General features: G+C 42.2%; 1 protein-coding gene across 4 annotated transcripts in view; it reads left to right on the forward strand.

The window, feature by feature from the left end:
• The window catches only part of PTPRM (protein tyrosine phosphatase receptor type M), an 893,280-nt gene that overhangs the window by 740,334 nt on the left and 140,344 nt on the right, over positions 1-12,602 (forward strand). The gene's annotated exons all lie outside the window — the stretch shown is intronic.

The raw sequence follows: 12,602 nt of genomic DNA on the forward strand, positions 1-12,602 counted from the left end.
TTTAATAATTAACAATTACTTGTGATTAGGCTAAAGATATTTCCTTCCATTCATGGCTTATTAGTATTATTTACCATGAATAGATATTAAATATGATAGAATGACTTTTTCAGCATTTATTGTTATACAAAGTACTGATTTGATTTCTCTTCTAAATATGTTAGTATGGTGAGTTAATTAATATAATCAGTATTCTAATAGTGGACCAACCCTTTACCCCTGGGATAAGGCTAACTAGGATATGATACATTAAACATTACCAAATACTATGCACTAATGATTTTTGGACCAATGTACATGAATGACTAGTCTCTTAATTATCCTTATATTTCCATTTTCTCATTTACAATGAAAAATATATCTGTTTTTTTTAAATGAACAAGGTAGCATTCTGTATTTTCTATTCTCTCAAAAGAAATCATGTATGATTCAAATTATCTTTAAAATTTACCTGTAAAACTGGCTAGATTGAGAAATTTCCTCATAAAAAATTTATTAATTTTTTTCAATGGATATAGGACTATTCTGGACTTCTAGTTTTTTAAGTAAATTTTTAGTTAATATATTTATAACAATTTGTGCATTTACCAATTTTTTAATTTAGAGGCACACATTTGTTCTTATTATCTTTTTAATTTGTAGTCATAATCTTTTTTTTATCATCATTAATATTGTTTATTTGTGCCATCTTTCTTTTTGTCTTGAATATTCTTGCCAGAAGTTTGTTGATTTTATTAGTTGTTTCAATGAAATAACTTTTGGCTTTGTTTAACTTTCATATTGCATTTTTAAAAATCATTTTTTTATTCTTATTTGTTATTAATTTCTTTCTACTTTCTTTGAGTTTCTAATTCTTAAATTTCTGTTCTAATTCTTAAATGAGTGTTACACATTAATTTATAATATTTTTGTAATATAAATATTTATTTAAACTATTAATTTTGAGTACTGCTAACATTGAATATTATTTTTACATTTTTACTACAATTTCTTCTTTGACCCTTAGAGCATGTGAGTGCATGAGTGTTCGTTTTATTTATCAGTGCATGGGAAAATTTTTTGTTGTCTTTTTATCTATGATTTCTAACAACTGCATTATGATCAGAGAAAATATGTTGAAATTTGTGGACACTATTCAGAATGTTACATATGGTTGATTTTCTTAAATATTTTACATCTTTTTAACAATATTGAGTGAACTGTTCTATATATTTTTTAGATTAAGCTTTAATTTTTTGTTTGTTTGTATTGTTTTTTTTGACAGAGAAAGAGAGTCAGAGAGCGGGACAGATGGGGACAGACAGACAGGAAGGGAGAGAGATGAGAAGCATCAATTCTTCACTGAGGCACTTTAGTTGTTCATTGATTGCTCTCTCATATGTGCCTTGACCCAGGGTCTACAGCAGAGCAAGTGATCCCTTGCTCAATCCAGTGACCTTGGGCTTAAACCAGAGACCTTGGGCTTCAAGCCAGTGACCTTTGGGCTCAATCCAGTGACCATGGGGTCATGTCTATGATCCCATGCTCAAGCCAGCAACCTTGCCCTCAAGCTGGATGAGCCCGCGCTCAAGTCAGCAACCTCGGAGTTTCGAAGCTGGGTCTTCTGTGTCTTGGTTTAATGCTTTATCCACTATGCCACCACCAGGTCAGGCAGATCAAACTTTAAAAAAAATGTTCAAATTTTCTGTATACTTACTAGCTTTATGTCTATCATTTACTGAAAGAGATATGTTAAAAAAAAGTCATATATTTTAAAACTGAACTATTAGATAAATACAACTTTGGAATTGTCATCTCTTCATTTTAATTGTGTCTCGTGTGTGTGTGTGTGTGTGTGTGTGTGTGTGTGTGTGTGTGTGTGTATTTTTCTGAAGTTGGAAACGGGGAGGCAGTCAGACAGATTCCCGCATGCGCCCGACCGGGATCCACTGGCATGCCCACCAGGGGGTGATGCTCTGCCCATCTGGGGCGTTGCTCTGTTGCGACCAGAGCCACTCTAGTGCCTGAGGCAGAGGCCATGGAGCCATCCTCAGCGCCTGGGCCAACTTTTCTCCAATGGAGCCTTGGCTGTGGGAGGGGAAGAGAGAGACAGAGAGGAAGGAGAGGGGGAGGGGTGGAGAAGCAGATGGGCACTTCTCCTGTGTGCCCTGGCCAGGAATCGAACCTGGGACTCCTGCAGGCCAGGCCGACGCTCTACCACTGAGCCAACCAGCCAGGACCAATTGTGTCTCTTTTAAATAAGCATATACCTGGATTTTATTATTTCTGTCAAGTCTTATAGCTTTTACCTTTAAACTCTACTAATTGACCACTTCGTACATTTTTAATTTGTTGTGATTACTAATGTATTTGAATGTATTTGTATAACCTTATTTGTGCACTATTTGTTCCACTTTTGCATATGCTGCTTTCCTCAAACTGCCTTTTCTTGTGCATTTTTAATTAACTGAATTTTCATTTGTCTCATTCTGTTTTTCCCCTCTACTTATTTGGAAATTATATACCTCTTTTACTAGTTAATATAGAAATATTACCAGGCATATTTAAAAATCTAGAATTAATTTAATTGTGTAACTTATTCGCACAAATATCTCTCTTCCTGCAGAATCTACAAAGTAGTATTTCTTTCATTTGCTCATTCATGCATTCAGCAGATGTTTACTGAGGACCCTCAACACTAGGCCCTAGGATTTTAAGAATGAATAAATCTTGGTTTCTGTCCTTAAGAAATGACCTCTGTTTTCTCCTTCTGGAGACATTAGGAACCTATTCTAGTCTGCCTATCTTTCTTACGTCCTAAAACCATGTTTTCAGCCTGATCATCACATCATTCCAATGGTGGTAGGCTTATAACAATGATGCACGCTTCCCTTGCAACATGGACCTCTGCTTCCTCTTCCTGTTGATACTGATGACAGTTGTCACAGTCGGCCATCATCCTCCCATTATTGGAGATGCTGTCTGCAGTAGCCAGATATTGCGTTTCTCTCTCCAGCAGCAGACCTCTCACCTCTGTCTTTGCCCTCCAGTTTTTGCTCTTTGCATTTCCACGTAGGCTGTACATATAACGTGGAGTGAACCTTCCTGTCTAGTTTCCCTTCACCACGTGGATCTCCCTAGCTGTGATCTTTGGTATGAGCCCCTTGCCGGCTTGATTTTTCTCGATGAGTTGTAATGACTTTGAAAAATGAGACTGTATGTTCCACTGCTCACATGCCTCTTCTTTCACGCTTCCCTGGAAACATCAATCATCGTCTCCCCTCTTGTCGCTGCCCAAAAGCCAGACCTCAGCTGGGCCCACATATCTGCCATCGCAGCCTCCCTTTCCTCTCCTCTTCCTTCTACTCGTGAGCCTTTGGATCTTTGTCTCTTTTTTTTTTTTTTTGTATTTTTTCTGAAGTTGGAAACGGGAAGGCAGTCAGACAGACTCCCGCATGCGCCTGACCGGGATCCACCTGGCATGCCCACCAGGGGGTGATGCTCTGCCCATCTGGGGCATCGCTCTGCCGCAATCAGAGCCATTCTAGCACCTGAGGCAGAGGCCATGGAGCCATCCTCAGCGCCCGGGCCAACTTTGCTCCAATGGAGCCTTGGCTGCAGGAGGGGAAGAGAGAGACAGAGAGGAAGTAGACAGGGAGGGATGGAGAAGCAGATGGGCACTTCTCCTGTGTGACCTGGCCAGGAATCGAACCCGGGACTCCTGCACGCCAGGCCGATGCTCTACCACTGAGTCAACTGGCCAGGGCCTCTTTGTCTCTTATTTTTAAGCAAGATCGTCCCAGTGGAAACATCTCAGATGTCAGTGGTTGGGGGAATCAGCAGGTATAATGATAATACTTGGTATATATGGGTCTTTGGTAAGTTCTACTTGCAATTCAAGGCAGCCTGTGTTTAGAAACAATACAGCTTGTACTATCAGCCTGATGAAAATAAAAAAGGAGAAAACGGAGCTAGATGAACATTTTAAAACTAATGGAAGAGTACTTTGCTGAGAAGCCCCGGATGGTTTGCCCATTTTCCTCTGCCCTTTTGAAATTCCTCTGAATGTTAATTCTGACTGTCAGCATGCAATCCTATAATGTTTCCCCTTTAATCCTGCAGCATTTCTGCAGTGGGTGGCTGCTGACCCACTCCCAGTGTGCTCGAAACTGTGTCACTGTGCTCGGAGCATCAGGTGGCACTGGTAGACAGAGCTGGCTGTCATTGCTTGTCATTATGCTGCTCTGCGCTTTGTTGATTGGAATAAATCTTTCATGGAGTCTTCAGTGGTTTGTGCTTTGTTTAGGATCTTGATGTCCACTATCCTTGTCCAACTTATTGTTTATAGCTTGGCACAGATCTCATTAACATTACTGACCCCTTAACCCTTTTAAAGAGCATTGGGTGGGCTGCAGAACATGGAATTTGACCTATTTTACCCTAAATAAAAATTTTAATAAATGTGTTTGAGTTCTAGCCATGATTACTGCATTGGTCAGATAACTTAAATGCAGTTTTTTTAATGCCAATATGTAACATCAGTGTTCCCATAAAATTAAGAAATGATTCTTCATAATTGCTTTTCCAATGCTTTTCCCCATGTGATTCTTTCCAACAGTTTTCCCTCCAAATTGTTTGAGTGCTGGTTGTCATGATTCTTGTGAACTGGCAATTATGTCAGAACAATTTAATCAGTGCTTGAGCTGCGCTGGCATTGCGTTGGAAGACCGTTTTTCAGAATGACATCCCTGTAAGCACTTGTTAAATAATTAGACCTATAAACACTTTTCCCACAAGGACCCTCAGAAGTATTGTTGGACATTTCGAGCCTTAGGGACAAAGCCTGTTCAGCACTGTAAGCACCAGAACACCTTTTTAAGGAAAGAAAATGTTGAGCAAAGATGAATAAGAATCAGAGTTATCTGTCCTTAGGAATATTCCTGCGATGTCATTGTCAAGAGCTTGCATACATAATTATTCAAGGAAGAGCTCACTGGGGTTTTGATTGACATCACACACCGTTCCAACATTGCATGTTGAAGGATCACTAGCGGACTCTCCCCTTCTTAATTTATGGGACATACGTGATTATTCTTTAGCCTGCGGTCATTCTGGAAAACATGTTTCTTCTACAGCCTGAAAATGGTAGATGCTATCAGAAAGTGACTGCTTAAAAAAATAGTACAAGATTTTAAAGTTGTGATTAAATGGATAATGAAAATCAATGCATCCTCTTTCAAAGATGTCCATTTAATTTATCAGAAGGCTGTTAATGAAAAATTAAAAACTTTAGTGGCTCCAAGAGACTGTCCTGTGTTCAGACCTTTGCCAGGAAGCAAACTTAAGAACAGAGAAGCAAAGGAACTGCTCTGTTATGTCGCTGAGAGGAATGCGGACAGAAAGTCTTAAATCTCCAGACTTTTGAACAGAGGTCCCTGTCACTTTCCTTCAGGCCTTTTATCACCCAGGCCTTTCCTTCAGTCAGCTTCGCTCTGGTGGTTACTAAGTCTGAGGCACGCCCAGTACAGAGGAGACGTTCCTTGTGTCCTTGTGCTGCCTGGCAGGAGGGCAGTGGAGGCCCCTCCTGTTCCGCCTCTCCGAACCTCCACGTCCTTTAGAAAAGGGGGTTGATGTCAGCCTCGTAGGAGTGTTGTCAGATTGATATTCCGTGTTTACATCCATATCTATGCACAGATCTATGAGTAGATCTTTTCATTGTGTTACAGAACTGGTCTCTCTGTTCTTGGATCACTACCAGAGACACTAAGCCAACATTTCTGATCAAATCAGTTATTATACCACCCTAGCCTGCTTTTTTGACTCACATTGAAATCTTATTCATTCCCCTGTGTTTAGAACACAGAATGTCTAAAGCCCTGAGTAGTTATGTTACCCCCACCCCCATTGGTGAGCTTCATCTCACCTTTCCTTGTGGTCCCTTCTGCTGTCATAACCAACCAAACAAACAAAAAACCTCACTCAGGTTCATCATCTCTTCTCCCTCCCTCATTTCTACACCTCTGTCTTCCTAGCAGACATCACTTGCCTCTGCTGGGAGCCCATTTCTGTCTCCCTTTTCCTTTCTAGGTTTTATTTTATTTATTTTTTTTGGTTGGTTCTTAAAGGACGAGGTGAAGTCTGTCTCCATGAAGCCTTCCCCCGTTCACCCATCTAGGCCTCACTGGGGTCTCCTTTCTCCAAACCTTCATAGCACACGAGTCCGTGCTGCATAGTAGAGCCTCTACATACTTGACTGTTTGCTGTTTCTTGAGTGTTACAACGGTGTTGTATCTTTTCCAAGGAGGAGGACTTCTATTCTTTGTTGTGGTTTCTGCGGTGTCTAGCAATATGCTTAGCACCTAGGAGGCATGCTGGTTGACTGTTTGGGGCAAGAAACACTTCACAGGATTGTCTTGTGTCAGCATAGGCCAGTGATGCTGAAGTTCAACAACCAGTTATTATAAGTTCATAGTTCTGAAAGTTATTAGAACCAGATGGTGAGTCTCTTCATGGTAGTAGTAAGAACAATCAATCTTTTTATCAAAATAGCTACTAATGTTGGTTGAGCATCAGGCATTGCTTGGGGGGGTGGGAACTGAGTTAAACTCTTCCATGCATTATCTCATTTGAAGCTCACCACACTCACCTCATTATAGACATGAGGAAACTGAGGCTTAGAAAGTTCAGTCTCTTAGCCATGTCAGAGAGTTTATACAGAGTGCTAGAACTGAACCGAGGGCATCTGACTCCAGGCCCCATGACAGCTTCTGCGTACAAAAAGGAAGTAGAATTTTCCCATCATACCCCACCCTTTGAGCCTGTGAAACATGAAGGAGTGAAAAAGATGCGATGATCAGAAAGGGATTCCATACATACCAGACACCCAGAAAGCTTGACAACTTTCTTCTAACTATAAATGACAGATCACAATTCCCCGAAATAATAAGTGGTAGAAATGTTAGAAATTATGTTTATTTGTAGTATAATTATATGTTTGTTTGTTTTTTCCTGAAGTTGGAAACAGGGAGGCAGTCAGACAGACTCCCACATGCGCCTAACCGGGATCCACCCGGCATGCCCACCAGGGGGCGATGCTCTGCCCATCTGGGGCGTCGCTCTGTTGCAACCAGAGGCATTCTCTAGCACCTGAGGCAGAGGCCATAGAGCCATCCTCAGCGCCCGGGGCCAACTTTGCTCCAATGGAGCCTTGGCTGCGGGAGGGGAATTATATGGTTTTGATGTAAGAACTTCAGTGTTATAAACTGATCTTGTTTTATGTGCAATGTTTGTACAATTTTCACTTTATTTGAGCGTGTTGAGTCAGTCTGAAGTGTAGATTTGCCCCCAGTAAGCCCTGAAAGACATGGTGGAAGAAGGCTAAAGAGAGCCAAGTGTAGTTGTCCCTTGGCATTGGCCCCAGTTGGGATGCCATGTTGCCCGTCAAACATGGTAGTACTTACTGTGTAATAAGTGCAGTATGTGTGATCAGGTATTGTAATACTTACTGTGTAATAAGTGCAGTATGTGTGATCAGGTATTGTAATACTTACTGTGTAATAAGTGCAGTATGTGTGATCAGGTATTGTAATACTTACTGTGTAATAAGTGCAGTATGTGTGATCAGGTATTGTAATACTTACTGTGTAATAAGTGCAGTATGTGTGATCAGGTAAAGGGGCGGTGGTTAAGAGACACAAATTATTGACAATTTTCAATATGTAGAAATAAACATTTTCAAAAACTCAATTTCACAAGTATAGACACTTTTAGAATCGAACCAAGTAAAATCCTCCAGGAGAAAGGCAAAGCTTAATGTAGTCAAGACTTTTTAAAGCTTGTTGTTTTGTGTGTGTTTGTGTGTATATGTGTCTTTTTGTGTCTAAAGTTCTCTTGGCATGGTGAGCTGGAGAGTATCCCACTGATTGTCATAGCTGTACTACTAGAAGAGCTACACATCTTCAAATTTTCCTGTTTTTAGCACAGTAGGTGCTTTTAAAGACTTCAGATAATAATGATTTAAATGGAAAAGCCAATATATTTTGTTTGCCTGTAAGTTCATGTAAGTAGGAGGAAAAGCAGGATAGAGAAAGAAACTATGGGAAAAACTTGAGCACATCTGCACGATAGGATTTTGGTTTCTTAATATATAATATTTTATTTTGGTATCCTGAATGGGTGACACACACTGTTTCTTTAGCTCTTTTTTGTTGGGGGGGGGGCCAACTCCCTATATTTGCTTCTTTGCTTCTTAGTACATACCCCATACAAAATCTAAGAAACTATATACCAAAGTCAATCTGTAATGGATCTAATGAAAAAGAAAGGCCTATAGTCTTTGTAAAGATAATATTTCTTTTTTAAAACTTTTTTTTTACATTTTATTTATTTATTTTTAGAGAGAGAAGGGGGGAGGAGCAAAAAGCATCAACTCCCATATGTGCCTTGACGAGGCAAGCCCAGGGTTTCAAACCAGGGACCTCAACTTTCCAGTATGATGCTTTACCCACTGCGCTACCACAGGTCAGGCTTAGATAATATTACTATAACAGCCAGAGTTTCTTTAAAAATTTCATCTGGGGAGAAATGCAAAAAAGCTAAAGCATCCACTACGTCTTGGTCTGAACTTTTGTAATATTTTACAGCAGCTAATGTAACTTGCACGCACAAATCTAATGAAAGAAGTTGTAGGATAAAAAAGTAGAGCTGATATATACATCTGTGGTGTCCTTGTAGATCTAATAAACTGACACACTTTCCTAAGCTTATGCAAAACAGAAAGTGAACAGGTGTATTGCAAGAAACTAAATTATACATAACGTCATTAAACCTGAACCTTCACTTCTGATTGAGGGATTGCTGCTGTAGTCAGTGAGAGCAAGTTGCAAAATGGAAAAATAAATAAATGAAAGACCTGATCACATTACACATTTCAATGGAAACATAATTGCCTACAAGTTTACTTGAAGTTCTTGGATACGTGCAAAACTGCATGTAGCCGCTGGAGTTGAAAAGGGGCCATACCACACGGCACCCTTGTGAACTCGGACTCCCACGCCTAGATGTGCGGGGCAGGAGGGAAGCCATGGACTCCTCCCTGAGGCTGATGTCTAACTGCGTGAGCTGCTTAGTCCCGGACTCTCCTGTCTATTGAAATGTTCAGTCTCTGTTTTTTGGTTTTTGACCTGGTTTTCCACTCAGCGATGTATTCATGTAGATAACATGCACCTCTTACTTTTTTTCAAACTGTTTTTGTAACTGCCTGCTTTAAAAGCAGGTCAGCTCTTCGGAATGCCTATGAAATCCCCTTTTCCAAAGGTCCTCTATCCTGGACGATATTCTCTTCTGTCAAGGATGATCTAAACGTGAGCATTTGCAGAGGCTGGCAGTGAATCATGACCTCTCTGGAGGTCGTCCTCTACCATTAGGAACGGGACGTGGGAGGGGCCGGAGGCGGCCGAGGCGCAGGACCGCACAGCTGTGAGGCCCGGCCCGCAGGCTGATGCGCGGAAGTGAGAAGGCCCTTTTCTGACCCTTAATTAACTTCCACGACTCTGCAGATTGCTGCTGGCTCCTCGGCATCCCCACACAGTTCTTAATTAATTCTAGCTGCCGGGCTTGCCCACACTAAATCATTACAAAACAAGCCCTACCTGAGGAGTGGGTTAATAGCCATGGGAAGCCCCAGGAAGCACGTGTCTTTTTATCGGACGCTGTGTGTGAAGACTCCGCCGGCGGGGCTGGCCGCCTCTGAGAGCGGGTTTGCTTTCCCAGCACATCACAGGGCTGGAGCCTGAGACAGCTGCCTGCTGCAGGAGCTGTGGCTTGACCAGAATAGCACCCCAGGAAAGGAAGGGTAAGCGAGTTCACTGTGGAAAGGATGTTCAAAGGACCAGGAACTGCGTGTCCATCAGCAGCGACTGTGAGCCTGAGGAGGAGGACTGTCGGCCAGGGCTGCTGTTTCTAGCTTAGATGACTCAGTCCCACAAATGTTGCACTTCGCTTGCTCCACCCCAGGCTTCACAGCCAGCTCGCACATGGACTCAGCTCTCCGGCACCACTGTGTACTGCGCCGCGGGGCATCGTGGACACTGGCCGCCTGGGTCACACACACACACCCCATTGAATATGTGTGCATCCAGGACTGGAAACGATTTTTATCTCTATGTGTGCTAAGTGTATCCGTTTGCTAGGGCTGCCTGCCATGGTAAAATACCACAGACTGGGTGGCTCATAATAGCTAATTATTTCCTCCCAGTTCTGGAAGCTGAAGTGTATGATCAAGGTGCCCAAAGAATGAGTTTTTCTGAGGCCTCTTTCCTTGGTTTGCAGATGGCCACCCTCTTGGTGCTGCTTCATAGGGTCATCCCTTTGTGCAGATCTCCTCTTAAAAGCACACCAGTCATACTGGACTAGGGCCAACGCATATGACCTCCTTTAACTTAATTACCTCTTCAACAGCCCTGACTCCAAATACAGTCATGTACTGCAGTCGGAGGTACTCGGGGTTAAGGCTTCAACATATGACCTTGGCAGACGGGAAGGGTGGGGCACAGTTCAGCCCCTAACTCCGGTTAACTATAAATATATTTCTCAATCAAGAAGGCTGAGAGATCTTCCAGTCTGAGACCCAGCCAAGGGGCTGTCCCTGACAGGTTGGGCTAGGCCATCCTCTGGCAGCTCCTGTCCATCAGCCCCATGAGCATGTCCCCTGTAAATTGTAACCTGAGCTGTTCAACAGGGTAGCTGCTAGTCACATGTGGCTATCTAAATCTAAATTAATTTAATTTAAACAAAGTAGAAAATGCAGTTTCTCAGCCACCCTAGGCGCACTGCAATGCTCATGGCCACAGCGGCTAGCGGCCATTGTATGGGATAGTGCAGATGTAGAACATTCCGTCATCCTCTGCCATTCCTTCTGTGTTCCGGAAGGCGGATGCTTGGGGCTTGGCAGCCATTAGGGCAGGGGTCCCCAAACTACAGCCCGTGGGCCACATGCGGCCCCCTGAGGCCATTTATCCAGCCCCCGCTGCACTTCCGGAAGGGGTACCTCTTTCATTGGTGGTCAGTGAAAGGAGCACATTGACCATCTCATTAGCCAAAAGCAGGCCCATAGTTCCCATTGAAATACTGGTCAGTTTCTTGATTTAAATTTACTTGTTTTTTATTTTAAATATTGTATTTGTTCCCATTTTGTTTTTTTACTTTAAAATAAGATTTGTGCAGTGTGCATAGGGATTTGTTCATAGTTTTTTTTATAGTCCGGCCCTCCAACGGTCTGAGGGACAGTGAACTGGCCCCCTGTGTAAAAAGTTTGGGGACCCCTGCATTAGGGTAGTTCCTACATCAAGTGTCCCACAACCACCTGCTCTGTGCTCAGCTCTCTGCTGTGCGGGTGGAGAGTGGGAATACGGGCCTCTCTTCAAGCAGCACATAATTTAATTGTGGTGATAAAAATAAATGACATGTTACATATGCAAACTCTACACAAAATGTACTCATAGCTACAATAGAATTTTGAAGGAAAAGGAGGTTAAGAGAACCTGGAGATAAAACACATGAAAGAAGTAGGTTTGAGCTGAGTTATAATAGATCAATTTTTCAAGGGAAGGTAAGGGAAGGAAGGACATCTGACTAGAGCAATATCGCAGCCCACAAACGCTGGAGCATAGGAAGTCATAAAAGAAGATTGTTATTATGCCCTTCATCTTGGACCTACGTTAATGTTGATGCTTTCATTGTCAACTTTTTACTTCTTACCTTCTCTTGTTCCTTTCTCACTCAACATTTCCTGTTCAGTCATTGTTACAACCTTGGGCTCTTGTGCTAATCTTGTATGTGGATCCTGGAAGATCCACAGAGGTTTCCTTCATTCTCATGTCTGCCTCTAGAACTGTTTTGCTCCTGCTCTCTTCTCCTCAACCTACAATAGGATGCTTGTTGCAGGAACTACCAAACCCGTTGAGCACGGTCCCCTCTATAAGGATGGAAGTCTGCATTATCCATATACCATGGCCACTAGCCACTTATGCTGTTTAGCACTCTTCATGTGGCTGGGGTGAGTAAGGAACAGAACACCAGGGCTGGAACCCCTTGAGGTGGTTTAGGGAGCCTGAATGAGCCATAGCCTCAGACAGCATCTTCCTTTGCCTCAGCCCTTTCAGCAACTCCATCCTTTCTCTGAAGAATGCAGGACACATTGATTAACCCTGGGAAATTGGAGCCACCTCCCAATTCATTCAGAGTTGGAAATGAATAGAGTAAGGGAAGAAGAGCACCTAAGAGTCGCCTTTTGTCTCCCAATGTCTTAAGTACCAATACCAATACTGCAATCACTGATTCAGTGTTGGTTGTTTAATTATAGTGACTGTCCAATTTATCAATTTAACTATAAGACATTATAGACTTTTACAGTGTTTTAAATTGAATTAAAGTTATTTTGAGGGGACCTCATGCTTAATTAGGAGTTTTTAGACATCACACCCAAAGCGTGATTTATTAAAAAAATAAATAAATAAAAACCTGCCTCATCGGGCAGTGGTGCAGTGGGTAGAGCATTGACCTAGAACGCTGAGAACCCAGATGCAAAACCCCAAGGTCGCCAGCTTGAGTACAAGCTCATCGAC

The sequence above is a fragment of the Saccopteryx leptura genome, chromosome 11 (genome assembly GCF_036850995.1).
Source record: "Saccopteryx leptura isolate mSacLep1 chromosome 11, mSacLep1_pri_phased_curated, whole genome shotgun sequence".
In the NCBI taxonomy this organism is placed as follows: domain Eukaryota; kingdom Metazoa; phylum Chordata; class Mammalia; order Chiroptera; family Emballonuridae; genus Saccopteryx; species Saccopteryx leptura.